The following is a 25,787-nucleotide window of genomic DNA, read 5'->3' as shown; positions in this document are numbered from 1 at the left end:
TATAGCCAGTTAAAGCACATAAATATAAACTACTGTAAATTGTTTGAGTACCTCTAAAAGCTGTTTATTTTGTGTGGCTATTGAAAAGCTTATTGGAGTAATAAAGAAAGTACAATGTAAATATAATGGTAAATGGTTTCAGGACTTTTTCATAGATATATGGAATGTAGTTTTGCCCCAATGAAGTTTATTACGATATGACAGGCATTTTAAAATATCTACAATTTAGGAGAAAGGATAAAAGGGAATGAATTGCACAATGCCAAGGGTGTGGATAAAGGACATCTTCTGTTTTATTCTCCTTCTTGATACACATATGTGCACATAAATCTCAATGAGAATCTCCCCGTGCTAGAAGCCACTAACTGTGCATTCGCTCTTCCTCGTATACATAAGTACATAACTCTTCCTCCTGCTATTGCTGTGCAGGCTTCTCATTCCCTGTGAAATCATGTCTACCTGTGTTTTCAAGCAGGCTATGGAAATACGCAACCATTTTCACATGATTTCATGTGTGAGGAATTATATTTCATTTAATCATTTCATTTAATTATATATTTGTAGCTGCATGTGCTCAGTGAGATTTCTGATAGTTTCCTTAGACAAATTCTAAGGGTTTTTTTTTGCCTCAGAGTTGTTGCGGCAATCAGGCCTAGGTGGGAAGGACTGGATTTTAGACGTCTATGTGGGAAACATTAACAGCTTGGTTTAGGTCAATTATTATAAGAGGCGTGTATCTGTGCCTGTTGAGTAGACATATTTTCTCAAGTGTATGTGTTTTTTAAAAAATTGTTTCAGGGGTCTTTTCTGATCTTTTCCACATGCTTCCTTTTTGTGCCACTGCTTTGAGGAACAAGAGACAATTGTATTTCTGTGGCTTCATCATGGAATGCCTGGATGGAGAGTTCCTTTGCACAGTGAATGAAGGAAACATATTGTGTTGCTGATATTGAAAGAGGAGGAGTTACTGAGTATTGGGGCTTTGGGAGATTTTAACTCAAATAATACTTTTGTTCTTGTTATTATGCTACTTGTATTGGGTTAGGGTTGCCAGGTCAGAAGCATCCCAAAACCTGAGATTTCAGGGGCGGGCCCGAGTGATGTCACAGGAGCGGGCCCAAGTGATGTCATTAAGCATGATACATTATTATCAATCACAGTTGCTTGGGGCAAAAATTATCTGATTGGAAATTAAGATAGAAATCTTAGCTAAAAGATGGAGCCTGGGTAGGAAACATTTAGTCTAGCCTACTTGCTTTCAGCAAGAAGGTTGTAAGTGCCTTCAGGCCAGGCCAGTCACCAGAAGGCCATTGTAGGAAGCAAGGAGCCTAGTGTTGTGGAGATGTTAGATGGGAGCATCCAGGTGTAAAGATGGATGTCCCTGAAGGCTGCAATTCTAAACACACTAACTAAGGGACTAAGCCCCATAGAACTCAACACGACTTACTTCTGAGTAGATACAGTTTGGATTGTGCTGTTGATAAAGCTTGACTAGGGATCCTCTGCAAAGACATCCATATCCAAGCAGGGTTGGCAACCCCCTGCCTGGAATGCCCTGCCTCTATCTTTTAACATGGCTGCTCCAAACATCTTTACAGATTTGACCCTTCACTTTAGAAAGAGGTTTGAGAAAAGAGTAAGAGTAAGAAGACTCTCTACCCCTTCTGTGTACCCTGTGGGCTGCAATAAACTTACTTTGACAGCCAACCCAGTTCCAGAGAGTTATAACTGACACAGAGAAAACACACATGGTTTGGTCTACCTTCACAGGCAGCAGCTTGGGAACAACAATTGCAGCCACACTTCCAAATATGTGAATTCTCTTTTACCACTATTGGACAAGAAACAAACTGTCATGCAAGCGACAAGGTGTATCATCAGTGGGTTTTAGGGGAGTTGAGCTGAGCACATGCAACCACTGCCATTGCTTCTATGGATGTAAGGGAGTGAGGTTAAAGGTAAATGACATGCAAACAGAAAATGAAAAACAAATGACAGTGATGCTTTCCTAAATGCAATACCATACCAAACACAACAAGATTCCTATGAGTTTGTTTGTTCACCGCCCTGAGAGCTATTTCGCTAAGGGCGGTATATAAATTGAAATAATAAATAAATAAATAAATAAATAAGGCAGACAGCATCCCACAACCAGTCAGGATTCATAACCAAAAACCAAAACTAAAAAAATCCTTGCAGCCAGTCAGTTAATGCAGAATGCTGCGGCATGATTGCTGACATGAGCGAGATCCTATCAGCACATAATACCTCTGCTCTGAAATCTGCATTGGTTGCTGATTTGCTAACAGGCCAAGTTCAAGCTGTGCTTTCCATGTTATGAGTGCCACATAGTACAGTACTTGTTTTGCTCTTGTAAGAAATCAGTCCTGTAAAGTGGCAGCACCTACACTTTGGAACTCCTTGCCTATTGACCTTAGGCAGACGCCTCTTTTCAGCACCTGCTAAAATCATTTTTGTCTAGGCAAGCCTATTCAGGCATGTAGAAGCTACTGTATTTTTAAATCTGTTTTTAATTCATTGTTGGTTTTATTATTTTGAATGCTTTGAATGTTGGTTTTATTAGCAGCCAGAATATTTGGTTTTTTTACAAGGGCTCCAGGCCAGGCACCAGTGGTGGGGTGGCTTGCTATGGTAGCCAGCCTGTGACGCTGGACTCAGGGTGGGATGGGGTGGGGAAGTGGGGAGTCACACAGGATGTGATAAGCAAGGAGAGTTGACTCTGGGCATGCACAGAGACCCTCCCTCCCCTGCCCATGTCAGCTACTAAGCCACCAGATATGTAGTTATTTTAACAAAGGAAAAGGAAGAAAATAAGGAAATGTCAACAGTAAAGAAAAACCTACAGAAATATGGAGACAATCAAGATAAAATCAAACAGAAGGCTTTTGTGGAACCATATTTTAAAAGTGATGAAAGGAACATCAGAATATGTTTGCAAAAATTATCTTTTATGCAATCAGGCTTCTACACTATGAAAAAAAGACTCACTTTTTTCTATTCAATTGGGAGACCATAGTTTGAATTTTTTTAAAAAAAGATTTATAAAGAATGTAAATTGAGTGTAAAAATACAGAGCACGTGGATGGAATATTTTAAGCTGTTTTTAAATTTGTTTTTTAAAGCTGTTTTTAAGATATTTTGTTTTAACATGTTTTTGAAGATGCTTCTAGTGTTTTTGTTTGCCACCCTGGGCTCCTTCTGGGAGGAAGGGCTCCTTCTGGGAGGAAGGGAGGGATAGAAATTTAATAAATAAATAATTATATGTAACCTTTTAGCCCCAGAAGTGGCGGCAGTGCTGTCTTTGTGTCACGCCTTTTTGTGACTTGCAACACCAGTCTTTGATGCTCCCTTTCCCCCAAATCTCACATCAGAAAGGTGCTTGGGAGCCAGGAAGGCTCCAAACTGGATGGCTGCAGCTGAGGGCAGCTTGTAGTGGGAGGGGGATCCCCCTTACTTTTTCTTCTCTCTCTCTCTCTCTAACTCATTACATGATTTTTTCTGCCCCCCTACTTTTTTTTGGTGCTGCCTCAGGGCTTTTAGGCTGGCTACAGGCCTGGTTGGGGTGTGTGGCACTCTGCACACCCGCAAAGGCACCATGTCCCACAGCAGGAGAAAACCCCGGCTCAGGGAGACAGACTCCTGGCTTGTGCAGCTGCCGATCCCAGCCCTTGAGTGCCCCTGAACGTACCTGAAACACCTTGGGCTCCCCAGGGCCCAGCTGGGTGACCCCTCCTCTCACTAACCCGACTGCTGGGCCAAGACTCGGCTGGTGACACACCGGAGCTTGAGGGAGCTGTCGGGCCAGCCGGTGCAAAGATGGCTGTGTGGATCTCCATGGGCGCAGTGGCGCCCTTGGCCTCAAAGACTGCCTGGAGCAGGCCCTCGAGATGCAGGAATGCCTCCTTCTCCTCCTTGGGCTGTGGATGATCATGCTGACCAGGGCCATCGGGGCACTGCGGCTCTGGTCCAGAATGCCCTGCAGCACCTCCCGGAGCCGCTCAGCCCACTCCTGCAGTGACGCTGCCCGGCACAGGAAGAAAGTCAGCTGCCCTGATGGTGTGGCTGGCTCCTCTGAGGGGAGGATGCAGTGGCGGCCACTGGTGCTGCTGCTCCTCAGTGCTGGGCTCGCCCGGGGTGGTGGCAGGGTCATGGTGGGCTAGGCTGGTGCCACTGCCACCCGTCAGGGGCAGGACATGGTGCAAGAAGGAGCTGAGCACTATCTGGCCACCATCGGCCCCCCACAGCTCGCCAGCCAGCAGCACCACCTGCGTGCGCTGCACCACCGACCTGGGCTCGCCCTCACACACCTCGTCAAGGGCCTTGGACTGCCACCCCACACCTGCCGGGGTCCCCCCCTGATGCTGCTCTTTGCGCTGCTTTTCGCCTGGCTCCAGCAACTGTCAGCCCTCCCAATGGGGCTGCCCCCTCCCACGCTGCCCTGTCACAATCCCTCCCCACCCCACATAAGGGGCTGTGTGTGCCCAGGAAAGGCCAAGCGCTTGACCGGCTGCCCTGTGTGCACTCACTTCCTGGGTGTCTTTAGCGAGGAGGAGCCATCCAAGATGCGCCCCTCCTGCATGGCCCACTCCCCTTAGGAGCAAGGAAGCCAGCCAGCCTGCCTTTTCGCCATGATCCTTCCGCCTGCTGCGCTTCACCAAAGGTTTTGAGGGGAGAGAAAACTCCCCAACTAAAGTTTGTGTCAGGTGGTGAGAAGGAAGAGGGGGCAGGGTGAGGTGGTACCAGGGAGGGAGGGATGCTGAGGTGGCGGCTGGTTGCTGAGTGAGTGAGTGAGCACACATATGCGCTTGAACAAACAGGTGGGCAGGAAGGAGGGAGGGGAGGCAGTGGCCTGCCCTGATCCCTTCCCAGCAAGCAGAGAGCAAGGATGGCTCCTCTGGGAAAGGGTGGCTGGCGCCTTTGGCATATGCATGTGTGGCTGGGTGGGAGCCTGGAAAGCTGAAGATCCAGGTATTTGGGGGTGATTTGACCGGAGAGGGCCCCCCGATGCCAGAGTCTCCAGCTAAAAGCCAGAGATCTAGCATCCCTATATTGGGTACTCCTACATTGGGCCTGATATCAAAATATTATATTTATGGTTATTATGAACATATCTGAGGTTATTGGTTCTGAGCCTGCCTCTATAATAATCCTTTTATTTTGAATCCTGAGGGTAGTTGGAGAAGATCACATGAGCATGCCCTGCAGGCAGGAGGATTGACCAAATAGGCAATTGTGGGTGCAGTCCATCTGCTACTTATCCTGGGCTGAGGGGCAGCTGGATATGGTGGAGCGGTGGAGAAGGAGGAAGGGTGTCAGCACTGCCCAGCAGAAGTCCCTCCAATGCAGCTGCATTACTACTGGGTAACTCTGTCACCACCAGGACCCAGCAAGGACTGGTGCAAGTAGAGCTGTCACAAGGCCCCAAAAAGGAGTGTTCCAGGGATATATCACAGATGGAATGGAGGAGAACTTACGCTGCATCTCAAGCCCATTCAGCTCAGTCCTGCAGCCCTACGTCATAGCTGTAGATATACCAGGAAAAGGTGTGGCAGAAGGAAACATGCATTTTGATATTCTGACATTCAGAAGTCATCTCCATCTCAAGAAACACAAAGTTCATTCAAGATGTTATCCAGTTTCACCTTCATTCCCATCATTTACTAGAATATGCTAATATTTACCAGGACAAGCTAAAAATGTCCAATGGAGAATGGAGAAACAAATTGTTTTCCAGACATTTTCTTTTGTGTATATAATTTTCTAACACCTGAATTGTCTTGAAATATATTGTTTCAAATATGTATTTATTAACATATTTTTCTCTTGACTTTGACTTTTTCTTTCTATTCCAAATACCGTATTTGGAAACTCTTCTAAACACTGAGGGTTTTGTTATAACTGTTTTTTCTTAGGGCCTGCAACAATACTTTAGTTTGAAAACAGATTTTTATAGTGGACATGTAAAGGTTAGTATGTTTTTATTATTATACAGCCATGAGACTGGCTATATACTATAGCCAGCATGGATTTTTCGCATTCCACCAAGTTAAATTGAAAATACCCCCCATGCCATTCTGCTGTTTTCCATAAGCACATTTCAAAACAAAACCTTACAAAACTTATAGTCCTGAACTCAGAAACGCTTGCTTAACAACTGTCTACATTTTCATGGCAATACACACAACAGTCAGAGAGAATTGAGAGTTCAAAGTGTAAAACAAGAGGAAAAAATTCCAGACCCCTGTTGAACTTTTTTCTGTCAGTGGTCTCAATTTGTTAAAATTATTTGTTAAAATTCTTCCAAGCTACACAGGAAGTGGATTGGACTGTGAAATACCAACCCAAATGGTGTTTGTATTTTGACAAATTTGTAGGGCAGTACAATATCTCAGAGAAGAGGTCAGGTCTCCTGCTCCCCTGGTGCATTCACTATAGCTGCCCAATTTCCCTGCTTTTTAAAGTTTGATAGAAATGTCTGTTGACTATAGGTACACTCTTAAACCGCAAGGGTTTTTTTTGCCTATTAGTGAATTTTAATTAAGTCCACTATTAAAACCAATAACTAGGTTCTGGTATTTCTCTAGTGTTGAGTTCTGTTTTACATAAGACTCAGATGTTTAATTACTAGGAATCTGTGACATGATCACAAAACCTTGTGCTTTTCCAGGTCTGGAAGGGGACACTGCCATCAATCTAGATTAAAATGAAAAGGCCATGACTGATCCATTTGTTTCATCTGTGACAATTACACACAAGGCTCATAATGTTATTATCCCAGAGCATCCCTTTTGCAGAAAGATGAATCTTGCCACTCTCCTTTGAAGAACACCGTGAATAATGAATTCCAAGTTTGGATTTGATAGGCACATTTGATTTAATTTTGGCAAACTTTCTCATTCCTGACAGCTAAAGGTACTCGGTCATGTTTGTGGTGGAGGGGCTCATCACAAGTTCCTGAGGACAGATGTCCATCTGGACCACTTTAATAATTTGTTTCCCATTAAATGGCTTTGTTAAAGAGTATTTTGAACAGACTGAACTGAGGAGGAACATATTCTCACAAGTCATAAAACCTCTGTAGAGTTTTTATAGTTGGGTTTGTTTCTTTGTTTGCTTCATAATTATATTGTTTTTATCCCCAAAGATCAAATAATTATCGTTCTCGGCCTTTTTTCCTTCTTGGAAAGTAAGCTTATGAAACTATCAGGACTAATAGTGAAAATAGTGCAATGCACTATTAGTGATAACCATTTTTTTCTCAGCTGATTTCCCCCATTACAATCTGAAATGCTTTAGATTATTTTGAAAGGGCTGCTTTCACATGTAAGCAGGTGCTTCCTCCCCCCTCTCCATGTGATCCTTCCTGATCATTCAGAAAGGTGAGATTGCATGGAGAAATGTCAGTGGGGCTGAGCTGGTATACAAAGAAAGCCAGTTTGTAACTAGTTGTGATTCCCTTAGTCACGCTACAGTAGAGGAAACAAAGTGTTGCCACAGTTACAGACATTGCTTCAGGCCACTGCTGTTTGCATGCAGCTCAGTACACACTGATGCCTCTCCATGTGATCCTATTTCTAGGAAAGGATGGAATGTCGTGGAGCAAAAGCCACTTGCCCATGGGAAATGATCCGGAATCGACTTCCGGGAAGGGTGACTTAGCCTGTGCCTGCTTTTGAGACGGGCTCCTGCCTCAAAAGAAGCTTATTCAGATATATCAGTCAGTTTTTTCTTTTTTTTTGACTGATTAAACTTCTCCCGGGTAGGGAGAAACGAAGAGATTAACCTCAAAGCCTATTTTTGTTGGGGCGACCAGATCTCATTAATTTATGGGACGAGGTCCAGCCGACGAAGGTGGGACGGATTTTCAACAGCAAGCTCTATCTGATAAAGCGAACGTTCACCTTATCTTCTAAGAGAGAACGCACTAACAGGCAAGCACCCTTCTTTCTATATTTTTCTTTTACTTGACTTAAATTGTTGCTGTTTAAAAGAGATTTGCCAGATTGATCGGTTTTTGACATCTCACTGGGGAGCCATAACTTCTCTCTGCTACGCACTAATTAATAGCTTATCTCTGTTTTTGTTGCAAAAAGCTGTCCTGGATTTGCATTCTAAAGATATACACAGAAGAGGGATTTCTATTCCAGATTTTTATTTTGAAGAATATTATATTGTCTGAGACTACTCTCTTTTTGGTCTATTTTATTTTGACGAATCTGTTTTCTGACGACTGCCATTAATTGTTTCGATCCTGGGAACTGCATTTTGTTTACTTAACTATGGAGAGATAAGGCTGTCTGCTCTGTTTATACTGTGATGTCACCAAGTTTGGAGTATTAACCCAATTGTTGCTGAAATAAGAAGTGGTTTTCCTATATTTTTCTTTTAAAATGGCAATTAAGAAAGTGGCTGAGAATCTGGAAATAACTATGTTTCAGAAAATAATGGATGAGATTGAGATAACGAAACAAAACCTGCGACAGGGTTGTAAGGAGCTGAAAATTGAATTGAGTAAAATGAAGCAGGAGATTAAAGATATAGGGGTCCCTGTGAGAGAGGTGACCCTGGAAGGGGTCCCTGTGAGAGAGGAGACCCCGGAGATTGGAACAAACGTGGAACAGGAAAAAGATTTGGAGTCTATGGACTTTAGAAACAAAATCTATTGTTTGGAGACACAGGAGATTAAAGACATAGGGGTCCTTGTGAGAGAGGAGACCCTGGAGACTGGAACAGGGGTCCCTGTGAGAGAGGAGACCCTGGAGACTGGAACAGGGGTCCCTGTGAGAGAGGAGATCCCGGAGATTGGAACAAACGTGGAACAGGAACAAGATTTGGAGTCTATGGACTTTAGAAATAAAATCAATTGTTTGGAACTCAATGTTATCTCTGAAGAAATTAATGAAGATTCTAGAGATAAAGTTATCAATGGCATGGATAATCTTCTGGACTGGAATGATGTGATGGAGCCCAATATAGAGAAAATCTATGGAATTAACTGCAGCCATGTGACAATGGAAAAACTTTCAAGAGATGACCCAGTGTATTTTGAAAAAAAGAACAGAGATATGATTTTACAGCAGTATTTCAGCAACCTATTCAGAATGGATGGCAAGAAAATATTTGGGATAGAGGTAATTCCCATCAGACTCTTACTATATGACTATGGCTTTGACAGCAAGATTATTATGGAATACTGATAATGGAAGATTGGATACTGAAATTACTGGACTTAACAAGACTACTGAAGATGGAAGATGGAAAATGGAACTAATAGGGATAATAGAACAATGGCTACTGAAATTACTGAACCTAACAGATTCTGATGTGATGGATTAATTGAAATGTTTATTTTGACTATGGTTATGACAATAAGATTATCATAATTAGTAATGAGATGGATTAATCGATATGCTTATCTGGAAAAAAAAATTGATAGATATATTTCTTAAAGAATTGAAACCTCTCTTTGACTTTTTGTGGAAAGAATAAAGTAATGTTTATGAGATTTGATGATTAAGTAAGATAACTACTGGAGGAAAGTGATTTTATAATATGACTTAAGAGACAGGATTGTTATATATTATAGATTTATAACTGATTTGATCTTTGACAAATGGGAAGTCAATATTTTACTCTTTATTTTTTATTTTTGTTTTTTTTTTCTTTTTTTCTTTTTGTTTAACTATTTTTGATTTTGTTTTTTGTCTTTGAATGTTTTATGATTTCGTCTTGTATGTTTTATGAAAATCTGAATAAAAATTATTGAAAAAAAAAAAAACAAACACCACCACCTAAAAAAAAAAAAAAAGGAAATGATCCGGAATCATCTTCCTTTCTGTATATGTCAACCCCACAATGGGTCCAACTGGAGGAATTTCAGACAGGGATTCAGCCTAAGCATCCACATGTAGCTAAAGGAAGGAACAGCAGGGTTACCAGCCAAATAAGTGTCTTCGTAGCACTGGACAAGAGCTGGTTGGATGATTCTTCTTCACCCATGTCTGACAGCTCGGTCTGATAATATGATGGATTGGAGTGCAGAGGTAAAACAGTTCTCTAAGAAAATCTGAAACTAAATTACAGTAGGCAGAAGGGTAGAACAGGATTCTGGCATAATACTTGCAAGTAGAGTGTCATGTGGGTTGCTTCCAGCATCTTTTTACATTTTAATCTTTCCCTGCCTAACTTGGTAAGGGAGGATAACTCTCTTTCCAAGAACTAGTGGCAACCATGCTATGCCGTTGCCTGGGAAAACCCAAACAAATAAATGTGGTATAGTGGTTAAGATGTTGGACTATGACCTGGAAGACCAGGGTTCAAATCCCCACACAGCCATAAGAACATAAGAACATAAGAAGAGCCTGCTGGATCAGGCCAGTGGCCCATCTAGTCCAGCATCCTGTTCTCACAGTGGCCAACCAGGTACCTGGGGGAAGCCCGCAAGCAGGACCCGAGTGCAAGAACACTCTCCCCTCCTGAGGCTTCCGGCAACTGGTTTTCAGAAGCATGCTGCCTCTGACTAGGGTGGCAGAGCACAGCCATCATGGCTAGTAGCCATTGATAGCCCTGTCCTCCATGAATTTGTCTAATCTTCTTTTAAAGCCATCCAAGCTGGTGGCCATTACTGCATCTTGTGGGAGCAAATTCCATAGTTTAACTATGCGCTGAGTAAAGAAGTACTTCCTTTTGTCTGTCCTGAATCTTCCAACATTCAGCTTCTTTGAATGTCCACGAGTTCTAGTATTATGAGAGAGGGAGAAGAACTTTTCTCTATCCACTTTCTCAATGCCATGCATAATTTTATACACTTCTATCATGTCTCCTCTGACCCGCCTTTTCTCTAAACTAAAAAGCCCCAAATGCTGCAACCTTTCCTCGTAAGGGAGTCGCTCCATCCCCTTGATCATTCTGGTTGCCCTCTTCTGAACCTTTTCCAACTCTATAATATCCTTTCTGAGATGAGGCGACCAGAACTGTACACAGTATTCCAAATGCGGTCGCACCATAGATTTATACAACGGCATGATGATATCGGCTGTTTTATTTTCAATACCTTTCCTAATTATTGCTAGCATGGAATTTGCCTTTTTCACAGCTGCCGCACACTGCACACTGGCCATGAAGCTCACTGGGTGACCTTGGGCCAGTCACTGCCTCTCAGCCTCAGAGGAAGGCAATGGTAAACCCCCTCTGAATACCACTTACCATGAAAACCCTATTCATAGGGTCGCCATAAGTCAGAAGTGACTTGAAGGCATTTCCATTCCATTCCATTGGAAGCAAGATTACTGAAGCAGGGCCGAGTCCTACCTGCAGGTTGTGACTGACACTCAGGGAGGCAATAAAAGTCTCCTTGTTCCCCTTTGGCTCCACGCAGTAGTTGTTTCTACTTCAGAGACTATTATGGTCAGAGCCTTCAAGTCATTTTATCTCAAAGTAATTATGGACTTTTTAGTGTTGTGGCTCCTACCCTTTGAAATTCCCTCCCCGTAAATATTAGACAGGCACCATCTCTGTTACCTTTTTGGTGCCTATTGAATATCTTCCTCTCTCAGCAAGCCTCTTAAGTAGACCCCTTATCCCAGTCTGTGTCTGTTTTCGAATTGCTTTTTAAGATGTTTTAAAATATTATTTTTAAATACGTTTTTAAGATGTTTTGGTTTTTTTGAGATGTTTTAAGATGTTTTTAGTGTTTTGTCCCTTGTTTGTCTCCCTGGGCTCCTTCTGGGATGGACGGTGGGATAGAAATGTAATAATTAATTAGTTAATAATACTCCCCAGTAGAAGAGACACAGAGTTTATACTAAACATTCAGTTGCATCAACATTGGTTTTTTGTTTTTTAAAACCTGCTTTGTTTGATGCTTTGCTCCCCGTGCACCTTATTCTTTCATTTTCATCACTTGGGGAAAAAAAATACAGTGAATTTGAATGGAACATAGAGTCATAGGAAGCTGCCTTATACTGAGTCAGACCATGGGTCCATTGAGCTCATTATTATCTACTCTGACTGGCAGCAGCTCTCCAGGATTTCAGACAGGAGCTTTTCCTAGTCTTATTGGGAGATGTCAGAAATTGAACCTGGAGTCTTCTGGATGCAAAGCAGATGCTCTACCACTGAGGTACAGGAAAGAGAATTATATTTGTTCCAAGGCGAGTAAACTAGAGACACACTGCTTACCTCTCAGGGAATCTTCTGGCATTCTCAAGTGTTGCCCACAATGGCTACCTTCAGAGATACAAGTGTCTCCTCTGAGGAGTGGAGCCTTTGTTTCATGCACGATTCTGGCAGGGCTCAATTACTGGTTTGATCAAACAGGAATACATGCAGCCACTTCCTTTACACTTCCACCAGTGTCACACATATGACCTGGTTAGTCAAAATAGTGGGCTCACAGTAGGTAACAAAGACAGCACATTTTGGATACTCAGCATCCATTCATTGTTTGATAATGGCAGTGTGCTTCCTTAATTATACAGGCTCTGGCCTCAAAGACTCCTCCTGTCATTCATATTCAAAACAGTGTTGAATATGAACTGCTATGAATATATATATATATATATTTAAATTAACTAGTTCCATTAAGGAAAGGTATATGGCATCTGGGCTTTTAGAATAGAAACCACACAAGCCCAGCAATCAGGCATTACAGCTCTTTAATTTTTAAGCAAGGCCCCACTTAAAACATTCTCGCTTGTGTGACCTATATGAACTCTTTTTATTCAGGAAGGAAATTGGTAGTCAGCAGTAGGTGTGCAAGTTTATTTTGTGGAACAAAATTGCTTCTTTCAGAATTGCAGTTTTGAGGAAACAGCATTTTTAGATTTCCATTGCTGCAGCTCTAGCTGATTCATTCTGTCAGATGGGATCTCTCATGTCATGTTACAATGGGATTTCAGCTGTCATAAGCTAGAGCATTATCTTCTGATTTTAAAAGCCTCTCATATGAATGGTTCAGACAATATAGTTATAAAATATGCTTTCTCTGCTTTTTGGAACCAGCTGTCTAGAGTATTTCACATGTAATATTGCCCCATCAGACCTTTGTAACTGATGTTTATTTTTGTATACATGACAACCCTTACCCATGTTCCATGGCCTTGATCTGGCTCCCCAGAAGCTGCTATTTCTGTCTAAATAAAAATGTGAGTGTCATGCTGCAGTTTGCAGTGTCACAGACAGATGGTGCTGCAAACTGTAGCGTGAACACTCCCTCCACCTGCACACTGCTTGCACAGCCCACCACCACCTGCCTTGGCAAGCGGGCAAGGTGGGAGTAAAGCAAGAAGGTGCAAGGGGAGCGGGTGTGCCTGAGGGGTAGAAGGTCCTCTAGTTGTTTTTTTTAAAGAATAAAATCACACATTTAATGGAATATGTAGTTTGGCCCCAAACCATGCTGTTTTCTGACCTTGGATGAAAAATTAAATTAAGAGTCAGGGGGTGGATGGGTTCTCACTAGTGATGGGAGATAAATTTGATTTAGTTCTCATTTAAATCCAAATCTATAAAACCACACTTTTCAAAACAGTACAAGAACTGAAACACAGCCATGCTTTAAAATTCACACTTATCTGAATTTTACAATGCAGTTCGCTAGCCTACCACTGTTTACAAAAATTCATATATTAGGGGAAAGTGTGCATCCAAATGAATATTTTAGTGAAACTAACATACGAAATGCATTATATTGGGAGAAATTGCTTTCAAAAATGTGCTCAGTCAAAACTGCATCAACTAGTGTGTTTATTATTAGAAGCCTGTTTTGTGATATTTTGTGATGTTATTTATTGGTACTGTTGTAGTTTTTTTAATTATTATGTTCTGAGTTATTTTTATTATATTGTTTTGTTCTTGCTATGGAAGCCACTTTGAGGTCACCTGGTGATGAAAAGTGGCATACAAATATACTAAATAATTAAATAAATAAATTCACATTAAGATGCTGAAGAATTTTCATGAGGATTTTTTTTAAAAAAAATCACAAATTGGTTTAGAACTGAATTTAAGATTGGAAAAATGCAAAACTGAGAGAACCAAAATTGTCAGATCCCTCCATCCCTAGTTCTAACCTATCACGAATTTACATGGACCAGCCTTACAGTCAGGTATCTGCAGGTGATGTCTTTGTCATGAAAGGGCAACAAAATGTTAGTTATTTAATGTATTATTGTTGTTGTATTACTGCCAAGGAGGAAGAAAGGAAAGATTTTCTGCATCAGGTGCTAATATAACTTGGTAATTACCCTTGGGAACCTAATGGGGAAGCAAGATATCTTGGACTGTTAATGCTGTGAGCCCTTCCATCTTATGCTCAGGTTGTATATATGTGTAAATAAAACCATATATCCTAAAGACATCGCAGACTCCACTGACTTTCATCCAAGAAAACTGAATCCCAAGTAACTGTAGAAGTCTGTCATCTCTTGGAGATTGGGATGCGTGCAACACTATGTTTGAAGCTGCTAGTAGCAGCTATTTAGCCTGCTGAAGTTAATGTTGTTCTTACAGCACATTTTTTGCACAATTAAATAGGAATGAGAAAGGTAGAGGGCACTGCATTATTGCAGGTAGGAGATTGTATTTAGAATTACGACATCATTAGAATAGCTGCAGAGAAAGAGAACTGATTTTAGCAATGTTCTGGCTGGCCATTCTTAGTATGAGGCACTTCAATGTGAAACTATCTGTATAATGCCCCATATGAAAGTTTTCCTTATTGCCTGGAAATCTTCTGCTCCTGAACTATTTTTACAACTTGTTTGGGCATATAGTTTTGTGTATAGTATCATCAAAAAGCAGAGAGGGAGTGGCATGTATTAAGATGTCTTTGAGGATTCTTTCATGCTTGGGAGAGTCCCCTCCTCCCAATCTCTCTTACCCTGCAGCTGCAATTGCAACTGCAATATTAAAAAAAAAATCCAACATAGATCACCTAAGTATCCTTGTTGTGACCCTAATACCTAATAAACTGATCTTGTCTCCCCACTTTCACAATTTGTATCCTACGGACAGTGATCCACTATCTCACAGTGGATGGTGCCTAATTCCAATGCATTAAGTTCAACAAAAGAAAGTATTTCTTCATGCAACACATACTTAAACTATGGAATTTGCTTCCACAAGATGTAGTGATGATCATCAACTTGACTGGCTTTAAAAGAGGAGTAGACATGGAGCATAAGGCTATCAATAAAACCATGATGACTATGTTCTGTCTCCACTATTGGAGGCAGCATGCCTCTAAATACCAGTTGATGTTAATCATAAATGGGGAGAGTGGTGTTGTGCACATTTCCTGCTTGTGCGCTTCTCATAGGCATCTGGCTAGCTACTGTGAGAACAAGATGCTGGACTAAATTGGCATTTGCTCTGATCCACTAGGCTTTTTATGTTCTTGTCCCCCGTCACTCACCCCAATGAGTATAGTGTTGTACTCTTTTGTGAGAGGGTGGGACAAAATGATGGGTATGATTTATGGGGAAGTCCAAAAATATTAATGAAGCACTCAACCCAGTACTTATGTTAGTACTAATACCTCTGTGTATGTCCCTCAATGCTTCTTTCAATTTCCTTGTAGGAATTAAAATTGTCATATTCCATTGTGCAATACGTTTTATGTTTTATTGATGGCTTCTTATAAAATTAAATTGTATCATTCAAAGAGATGCAATCCAAATGATTTAGTTTATTAACATTTATTGCTAGAAGGGACACTTCTCTGGTAGTTTGAACTATACAATAGATCCCAAAGGGCAGGGGAGCTGCTGAAAATGCTGAAAATGCAGCTTTCAATAAACGTATTAAGTTGTTACAATTTGTTTATGATAGTAGTTCACTTGTACTATAAAATTATTTTCTCTTTCATTTTGCAGAACGCAGGGATCCCTCCCGCAGATTTTTGTTCTGCACCTCACAGATGCCAGAACACAATGGGAGGACAGAACAGTCATTTAAACCATCTAAGGTTCCCAGATCAGCAATCTATTTCTAACGAGTACATAATTCCTGGTCAACATGTTACTAAATTTCAAAATCCCCAGGGAAATATAATGATACTTAATATTTTGGAAGTTATTAGTATATTTTATTGCCAAATGTAGAAAATACTATCCTTGTTTTACTTCCCCCCCAACTCCTCTCAAATAACTTGTGTTTCTTATAATTATTCATGCTGTTGTTAGAGGGCTCTTGGGCATAAAATAACTTTTATTGGATTCCCACCTCCCCTCCCCCATCACTCACAGACAAATACAAGGTTGTATTCAACAAAGTCCTATTCAGAATAAACCCATTGAAATTAGTGAATCCAAGTTAGTCATGTCTACTAACTTCAGTGGGTCTGCTCTGAGATCAACATTGACTTCCACCCAATTTGTTTTTCTCTTCCATAAAAATCTGTGGAGAAAACAAGGAGACAGTTCTACTATCAGCTTTTTGGTCAAATTTAACAGTTCTTTCTTTGTTGACTGATAGCACTACATATTCATTAGCTGAAACTGAAGAATATAAGAACTGCTTTGCAGAGAATAAACCAGTGGGCTGTTTAGCCTGATGTCTTCTGGCTGATGCAAGATAGGTACACTGAGGAAGTCCTCAAGTAGGATATCATGGGGATGTCTATCACTTCTTTTGAGATGATATCTATCCCTTGTTCAGCATCTGGTAATTAGAGGCACAATATACTTCTATGCAGCCAGTATATACATCAAACTTATGCATATGCCAGGCCAGCACAGATAAAAATAAAATTTAGTCCTGGCTACAGAATTTGAAACTTTTACATTTTAAAGATTTTTTTTAAAAAAAATAGTAAGTTTCTAGTTCTTATGGATGTGATAATAGGTTTGAAAGTGTGCCATCAGTGATAGGCATAATTTTTGGAACCAGAAAAAAATGAGTTCAATACTCCTGAGTAGGTAGGAGTTGAGACTGCAGTACTTATGCAGCCCTCCCTAAGACTAACAGAAGCAAAGTGTGTAAATTAAATAAATATATGGAACTTATCACAATCTGCACAATTTACACACATAAGTTAATCTAGCTGTTATTGGTACAGGTTTTAGGTTGCCTTGACATAGTATTTTGCTTTTATTACCACTGAATACACACAAATCAGCAATACAGCTAGTCTCTTTGTAGAGTCCTCAGTCCAGAGTTCCAAGTGTGCACTGTACACTGTGTTCTAGTGTACACAGCAAGAGACTTTCGTCATTCACTTCAATGAAGGGGACATTTCTGTGTGCACAAAGGGAAACACTTACTGTGTTGAACCCTCTTTTGAAATGAATGGCGACACCAGTAAGCACTGAGCACTGTCTGTGCAAGACAGCTCTTGCATGCTGAAGAAGCCAGCCATTCGAATGGGGCAAATGCACCTGGCCTCCATATATTGTGTGTAACGAGTCAACAAGACTCAGTCATAATTTTAACAAACTCTTGTTCTAGTGGAGCCACTCATGCAAATTGCTTGCCAGATGAAGCTGCCTGAATGGGGCTGCACTTCAAGTGACCCCTCAGATAGGTATTTGAATGGATGAACTGGTTTAAACATATACCACACAGATACACTTGCAGAAAGAGAGGCTATTGCACAGCAATTGTAACTCAACTGGGGTTGGCCAGTGTTAAATGTGTTTTGACCATTCAGTTTTCTTCAGCAGTGCTATACAACAGCTTTTCCTAGCTATAGGAAAGCATGTGTGTTACTGAGTGTTGATATTATGGGTAAACCTGGGAGGTTAAAATAGTTTTTAAAACCACATATTACACATAGAATGAACAGGTGTTTTTCATATGTAAACAGGAATCCCAACTCTTTAACACATTTACATAGGTAATTGTGAGTTAGTCCATTGTTACTTTTTGTGTGTTGAGTGTAACTAGACAGAGGAACATGAAACTTCTGTTTCTGAAAAACCCAAATTCTGCTTTAAGATTAAATTGTTTCCCATAAACTTTCATATTAGCCCCAATGCAATGTAAAGTAGTTCATGGACAGAAAGAGGCATATATATCCCAGATTATGCACTCACATTGTTCTTATCCCTTGGAATGAAGCGTGTAGCTCAAGTCAAGTTCCATATGTACACTGAAGAGCTGCAGAGTTTGGATTATAGCAACCATGTACTACTATGTTGCTTTTAATACATGGATTTTTTTTTTTGCAGAATTTGGAGTTTTGTAAGAACTAGGCAGAGATCGAGATCAACATCAATCAAAGAGGAATGTTATGATCCTTGACAGGACCACATATTTTTTCAAATGTGTTCCTTACCATAAGATCTAGAATCTTTATATAAAAGAAATTCTTTATCAACTTATTTTTAAAAAACCAAATTGTTATGTGCCTGATTCCACAAAACATGGCATATACTCTCATCCCTAAAGTGCATGTAGTTCAATAGAAATATTGGACTTCAGAGTATTTTAAAATCCACGTAATATTGTAGTAAATGGTCCTCCAAAGAAAAAAATGTCAACAGCATATAAAGACTGCACGTGACTGGAAAATCAAAATAATTTAATTATATTTAATTTGCAATATTGTTTAAAATGAATCTTTCATGTTTCCTGTAAGACTAGAAAGTGCTAACTGATATTGGTTCTGCCTTATACCATCTGCTTCTTTTATTACAATGAGAAGGGAGTACTACATTGAGAATAATTCCCTCCAATGCAATAGAATAAAATATGCACAGGGTCTAATTAGGGCACCATCTGCAATAGATATAACCTTGAAATTCCAATGAATGGTAAATAATTTATAGCAATTCATTTCTAAACCAGAGAGTGAAGGGGCTCTTATCTAGATGCAAAAGGAAGCAACAGAGAAGATATTTTTCTGAGGAAATGGAGATTTCCCCCCTCATCGCTCTAGAAGAAGAAGGTCACTTTTCTCCAAATATTCTTCATCTCTTTTGTTTGTTTGTTGTTGCAGTCACCACCCCTGCTGCATAGAATGGTTTGAAATTACAGTAAGTCCGGGCACTGTGGAGGATGTGAAATGGGGGCAAGGCTGCTCACACAGTTGCTTCTACTGCAAGAAGCAAAAGGGAAAAAGAAAAAAGAGCTGTGCTACTGCCTCTGCTAAAGTTGCCCAATTGCTGAGAAACTGTTGAAGAATTTCTCCTCACCCTGAAGAAATGTTATGACATCCCTCCCTCCCATTTTGATCATAAATAAGGTGGAGAATTTTGAGAGACCATTGTACACAGCTCTAGAAGCAACATATCTAAGGACATTTTCTTTTTTGTATTTTTTTAATTTTGGAGTTGTCATAAATTACTAACAAATCTGAAGACATTTTCTAAAACATCATGAGACTTCAGTTATGTGTAAACTGTGGTCTCAGTGTAGTGATGCTTCAGAAATTCTCCTTGCTACAGTTTGGAGCTGCAAATCATCTTGTCTTGTTTTCAAAGTGGAACAGATGTGCTACAAAAACAATGCAGAAAATTAACCTTGATGTACCAAGATTCTTTTTTAAAAACAACAACAAATATACAGATTATGAAGAGAATATTTTTTAAAATTACAAAGATAGGTTTCTGTCAAGAATAATGCATCCATACAGCAAATGTCAATAGACAATAATATCCCTTCATTTATCTGCTAGTTTGTTTCTCTGCATCTGTTAACCTATCCATTGCAGTGACATCTAAATATTTTAGGAGTGGTACCTGACGCGATGGGGTCTGAAGATATTTCCAGTGTCAGGCCCATATACTTTTAGCAGAGATCAACAAACTCATTGTCAAATATTTTTAAATAGTAGGAATGCTATCCAGGATTATATTAAATAATATCAGTAATGAACTCATGTATGCCCTGTATTTTGTGGGACAACAGCCAATATTTCCCCTGAATAATTCCATGCAGATTGACATTCCCATCATATACGGAGCATGTCTGCCTTTGGAGGCATATATTTCCCACATTAGAATCATGGAACTGATGCATTAGGAATTCCTCTGCATTACTAATGTGCATGCGAAAACACTGCAGCAAATTAATCTTGATTTCATTGTACATATAGCTGTGCAAAAATTTGTTTTGTGCACTGTTTTACAAAAAGAAACTTGATGCAGTCAGTACGAGTAGTGTAATGTGAGTAGGAACTCAAGTGAATTAGAAGTAATTGTATGGGGGAATCAGTTGGGAGTGGGACCAGTAGGAAAACGAAAGTAGAGTTTTTGGTTTTGCAGCAACACACTGTGAAGTAAAGTTTGTTCCTTCTAACCAGCATTTGTGGTTCATTTCAAATCCTGCAAATATTACAAGTAGTACCATAATGACTGTCCCACCACCTGTAGCATTTTTCAGTGCCTGTGTCTGTTAGCAACACATGGAAGGGACAGGTGAAAATGAGTAGAAGGAACTGAAATCTGTGGCATATTGAGCATGCTACAATTCTGGAATTTATTTTAGAAATTCTTAAAATTCTCAAGAGGAATGAAGCACAGGGAAAAATGAACTCATGGAATAATAGCAAAATACAGTGATAGAAATTCTCTTATCCCTATCTCAGAGAGTCTTTTCAGTAAAACTATGCAACGGTAACTATTGCTATGCCCATCAGCCACAAATTGTGACCTGCTATTGAGCCCCACTCCCAAACTCTCCTGATAATGACTTTATACTAGCACTGGCAGCACATTTTGTACTCCAAGAGTCTACTGGACCTAGAGTTGAAAGGGAAAACTCCCCTAAAGCTATGGCTGTGCTCCCGTGTTCAGCCAAGGCCAGAACCAAATTGGGCCTTTTTGGAGGTATTTGAGCCTCAGCTGAGATGGGTTCAGATAGCCACGGATTGCTACAGGTTGGGTTGGATGACCCAGAACAATCCATGTCTGTTAGGGATGGGGCAGAGGACAGGAAGAAGAGGCAGGCAGAGCAGGAAAACTTCATGAAAAGGCCAAGACCTTCCTCAGATCCCTGGCTATGTCTTCTGGAAGAAATCCCACTCCTCTCGCCCACACATAGCCTGGATGAGCGGAGTGTAGTTGCGGCTGAGGAGCGATGCCATGGCAGCCATCTTTAAGATGGGCAATGTTGCGTGACACAAGTAATATGCGCACATGACATGCAGCGTGGAGGGGCAGAGTGCCAGGGGCTTATTTAAGCCCGTGCAGCCCCTCCTATCCTCTTGGCATGCGATGGAGGAAGGAAGAGCAGTGCGGCGGTGAGAGATTTTTGGCGACCATTTTCAGGTCGCACATGGTCAGCGTCATTTTGAGGCCAAGGCAGGGGGATTTCAGGATCATTTGGACAACTTTAGAATATGTCATGGGCTGGCCGGCTTGGCTGGGAAATAACCACATTCCCCTGATCTTCATCCCCTTTTTCACCTGACCTGATACGGGGATTGTTAGTCAGGGGGTGACCTGTGGTTATCACCCTTCAAAGCTCAGCAGTTACAAGCAGCGGTCCCCACACTAATTGTGGAGCCTTCTGGACGGGGGAAGAGGTGGCTGGGTCCAGGTCAGACTCTTCCCCATGAGCCTTCCTGTGGTCCGAGGTTAGTTTTGAGGCGGACCAGTGGTACAAGGGTTGCACCATCATTTTATGCTGCCCCAAGACTGGACACCTGCCCTGTGAGCACATTACAGTCTTTTTTGGATACCTGAGGCTCCAGGATTGGTTGTTTGTTATTCATGAGGAGAGATCTCCCCTCACAAAGTTTTGGTTTAGCACCGCAAGGCCTGATGGCGGAGGGGTCTGGGACATGTTTCTCTAGAACTTGAGTTGCCTACACAGTAGTGGAGTTGCCTACCTGGCTCATTCTATCTTGGGTTTTTGTACACGTGGGTGCAGGTATCGGCAGGTAGAATTATGGGGTGTATCAGAAACATTCACCCCTGATGAGCCTGGAACTCCAGGAACCAACTGTTCACAATTGTTTCTGTTTTTAGCAGGTTGCTGGAATTGGATGGAATGGAGGCGCAGCCTACTCTGCAGCCATGGCATGATATTATGGGCTGGCCTTGGGGCCACAATCTCAAGTTGATTTGCAGCAGGGGCTCAGATGGTGGGCCACTGTTCAGTGGCTGGGTCGACAGAGTATGCACTGGGATGGGCTCCTACCGCTGTGGTTCCAGCAAGGTTTGGTGTGGATGGTTCTGCATGTGATGGTCATTCACCTGGGTGTGAATGACCTTGGTCACTTAAGGGCAAGGCCCTCAGTTTGCAGGCATGTGAGGACATGCAGTTTGTGTGAGGCAACAATGGTCTCTGGTCATCTGATCTGGTCAGATATACTCCCCTCGCTGGATATGGTAGGGGTAGCGGTAGGGCATGCAAGAGGGTCAACTGGCAGCTTCGGTTGGCACCTTTTGGCACATGTGGGTTTGGCTTTGCATACCCTGATATGGCACATGTGGGTTGAATGTTACAGGGCTGATGGAGTTCACCTGACAGATGCAGCGAACAACAACTTCTGGGGAGGCCTGCAGAGGTGTCTGCGAGAGGTGCTTCTCAGCAGTGGGCTAAAGGGGGACTAAATAGAGATTTGTCCCCCTTTTGTGGTGGTAAGGTGTGGGAAGAGAAGTAGGTAAGGACAGCTAGGTGGCCCCCTTAGGCACCTTTGGAGGTGATTGGTGGTTCCAGAAGCCTGCCAGGAAGGGTTTTATGGCCCAAGGGCAGGATATGGGATGCTTCTGGGGCCAACTTACCTCATCCACCTGGAGTTGTACGGCCCCGGGGGGGGTGACGTGGGAAGGCCTCCCTGCTCACCTACAGGGTGTGGCCGGGGTAAGGGGTAAGCAGATGGGCTTGCCCTTGCCCCAGCAGGGACTGGTTGCCCGAGAGCTGTATGGCAAGATGCTTGCTTATAGACAGTTCCCACACCTAGGGGTTTTGTTATAGTTTAATAAAATGTCCCTTTGTTCAACCCAAACTGCTGTGTCTGTGTCTGATTTAGCCCCTCAGCCACAAGGTAGGCTGGCTTCTTGCCTGCTTGCTACCTCCCCCTCCACCAGGATCAATCCCTCTGTGATTCTGCATATTAAGGGGGAATCTGTGCAAGTGGCTTTCCTAAAGGAAAGTTGCTTAGTCAGCATCACTGGTATGGAATCACCCATCACTGATCAGCTGTACAGTGGAGGGCTGATTCTGCATCTGAACTTATTCAGGAGCGAATCTGAGGCAGGGCTGGTGAATGGCCTGAATACCCCTAGGATTGAAGCCACAGGATGCACAGACCTATCTAAAACCCCTCTGTGGACATGGTAAACTCTGCTTTGGCCTTTGTTGTATAACTAAGGCCTTTCCTACAGATGTATATTGGATGGATTAGATTTCATAATGTATATATGCCAGGCATCTTTTAAAAAGCAACAATAAAGTCTAGACATGCAAAGAGAATAAATCAGAGAGGTCAAAATGTAAATTTCCTGAAAAAGTCCGTTTGCAAAAAAACTTATTGAAACTGAAGATAGCAATCACAAGAATTAATTAAAAAGTTCTACAGGCAGCATGTTAAATAATTTTAAGGAGACAGCCATAATGGTTCACAGTGGGCTGCCATACTTGCTCATCAGCCCCCTTGGCTTCAGTTATTCCAAACGGTATGCAAGATGTGATTCTAAAGAAAGCTAATTCAAAGGCTCAACAGAAGAAAAGTAATTTTAATTGAAGACTGAGAGACATTACTCACAGGAGCAGTATAACTGAAGACAGTACAATGTGTATAAATCATTGCACCGGCTGACATGCATTTGTCTGTATTTCTAAGCCTATAATGAAGTTGAAATGAGTTGGTCACTGAGTGATAAAATGGTTGTTGCTAATGACTAACGCTAAAACTTCTGCTAAAAGAGAAAAAATAGTTTAAAATCAGAGATAGGTGATACAAAGCTAAATAGATGCAAATATATGCTGTGTTTTAGTGCAGGAATAATCAGATATGCTGTGTCAGTCTTGTGGTCACTAGTTAGAGCAACTGGATCTAGATATTTAGGGCCAAAGCAATCATTACTTCATAAGAGGGCCAAAGCATTCATTACTTCATAAGTGATACATGAATTACAGTTTTGGGTTTTATCCAACTAAGTCATGCAAACTTCATTTCATTTATTTCAACAAGTCTAATCTGAGTATAATTTAGCTGGATATGATATAACCTTTCACTTATGGGGTTCCCAATGTGGCACCCATGGGCACCACGGCACCCTCAGACACCCCTGTTGGCACTTGCCAAGCCCCTTTACCCTCACATGTTCTTTGGGGGGGGTTGTTTCATTGGGGAGTTGCCTTTTTATTTTTATTTCTTTTTTAAGAGTAGGTGTTTTGCCTGTTGTTGAGGGGAGGGAGTTTGGAACATCACCAGTTTTTCTTCTGTGAAATTAGTATTCTGTAGCACATGACAGTTTCTTAGATTTCCTAATATGCCCCCAGGCTTAAAAAGGTAGGAAACACTTGCTTTAAATTTTTCCTAATGAGGCAATAATTTCTCTGTGTACATAGGCAAATGTTCAGATGTAGATTCTAGGTGTATCTCTAGAATCAGACAATGTTAGCGATCCAGGACACACCTGGAAGGGGGCAAATACATTTCATGGAGAAGTTATCCTGCTATGGTTTGGTGATTTAGCACTAAACTGAAGCTTGGGAGAATTTGCACAAGAAAAGTAATGGCGACATGCAGGAGACTTTGGTGGTACATCATAGTTTGGTTTTGGTGGATAGTGCAACCAGTGCAGGCTAGTTGTAGTCCCTGTCTGTCATCCAGAGGTGTGTATAGGAGGATGCTTAGTTTAGGATACTTGTGGCATATAAGTACTGGATGCAATGAATGCATACAATGTCTCATTCTCAGAAAGGTCACACTGTTACTTGGGACTAAACAATATTGATATGTTTTATTGATAGGTACTTATTGTTAAGGTTGGAGTCAACCAGGAAAGGGAGGAGAAATTGCATCAGTTGCAGGGAATAGCTGAGAAAGATCAACTCCATCAAAATTCTATTTGACAAACTTCTCTTTTGAGATAGAGACTGCATTTGATCTTTTGGGGAATGCAGTTGTGACCCTACAAAATCTTAAGTCATGTACTTAATGATGCCACTGTGGAAGTCTCCATCTCTTTACTTCAGTGCTCCATCTATCACACTGTAAAATGGGAATAGCTGTGTTCTGATATTACTTTGGAAATTAATAAGGAAAGTCCATGAGCAATTTGCACCCTTATATGAAAATCCTAATAAAGTGCTATGCTAACAGGCAAAGGCTTTTCCTTCATGCACAGAGGGTTTTGCCTATCTATTTACCTGTGGCTTTGTCTTTAACACACTCTTTATTCTAACAGCCCATGCACAAATCACATTCTTTCTCCTGCACTCTGATAGCCTTTACTTTCTTCCAATTTTGTGCACCAGTGACCCGGGTAAGCCTTTGAGAACAACTTATTTGAAGGTATCAGGCAATCCAGTTGCAGAGACTGCCCATCTTCTAATATCAGCAGAAACATATTATCGCAGAAGGTTATTTGGTGAGTGAATGCCATCAGCCCTGTATTGTGGAGACTAAACAAAAGCTTATACTAGCAGAAGGCCAAGGAAGACCAACATGACAATAGCTGAGGTGAGAAATATAGACTACATAATGAATGTAATCCCTTGACCAGAACAACTGGCAGAGTCCTGCTGTATTGCTAGCACAAACATGGGCCTTATCTATAGAACTTTAAAGTTGACCAAATTTACTCTCACAGATTTTCAGACTGGTTGATGGAGGTTATCCTCCTTATGGCAGTCTCAGATTCTATGTT

Source organism: Rhineura floridana, chromosome 7 (genome assembly GCF_030035675.1).
Source record: "Rhineura floridana isolate rRhiFlo1 chromosome 7, rRhiFlo1.hap2, whole genome shotgun sequence".
NCBI lineage: Eukaryota > Metazoa > Chordata > Lepidosauria > Squamata > Rhineuridae > Rhineura > Rhineura floridana.
This window is presented reverse-complemented; position numbering follows the sequence as displayed.